We start from the raw sequence: 957 nt of genomic DNA, 5'->3' as shown, positions 1-957 counted from the left end.
CCCTGCTCGCGCCTTGCGGACCCCATGTCCGTTTCCTGATTTCTCGTCACCTGAGGAAAGTGGTGTAATCACCTATGACCTCGATGAGGCACATAAGCGGCAGCTAAAAGCCGCCCGTAAGGCGGTTCTGATGCGCGCCCATTCACGGTCGGTCATTGATCTCGTGTGGAATATGGCTTTCGCCGGGCGGATTCCGCTGTGGAAGCGAAGGACGTGGCAACTCGATCGTTACGCCTCCACATCATCGGGCCTTGGCCATTACGGAAGATGAGCTTGTCGAACGGAAAGCTCTACGAGCTCGTTTCCTGGTTCCACAAGAATTCTCGTTGGACGCTTATCGCACTCGTCTACGTGCTCAACGAGGTGGCTCTCGTGTACCCGCAATGCGGACAATACCTGTAGTGCTCGCCCCTGGCGAAAGCGCTACCAATGACGAACGCTCTTTGAGCGATGAGTGCAACGGTACCGCAAACTTTCCTCAATGTATGCCTTACAGCTGAGCCACAAGGAAGTGGACGTGCGTGTGGAGCGACACCTCAGATTTGAGTTTGCCAAACTCAAAGCACGCCGTCGACTCCCTTTGGATTGTCGGCCTGCGACATATGGGTCAACCTCTAACGCTCCCGCGAGCTCTGTGTCTGTGACCGCAAGAGATCAGGACCACCGCTTGAGCTCAGCTCATGACCCTTCTACTTATCTGGCTATTGCCGAGAAGCGCGGGGCGTCGTGATCTTTCTGATCAATAGTGTCCACGGTGTCTGGGTAATCTTGCCGAAGTGGCGTATCAAACTCCCACAAGTTTTCGGAGTCGGAATCTCCCCGCCTTTTCACCAGATATTGGGTATGACCCTGGTGACGACGTCGTCCCATAGACATTCCACGTGTTAGTGGGCGTCACAGTTCTCATCGAGAAAAGTCGGTGGCGGCGGTGATGATCGAGTCGACCGCCGTCCGGTC

The sequence above is a fragment of the Plasmopara halstedii genome (assembly GCF_900000015.1).
Source record: "Plasmopara halstedii genome assembly, contig: Scaffold_555, whole genome shotgun sequence".
Taxonomy (NCBI): Eukaryota; Oomycota; class Peronosporomycetes; order Peronosporales; family Peronosporaceae; genus Plasmopara; species Plasmopara halstedii.
This window is presented reverse-complemented; position numbering follows the sequence as displayed.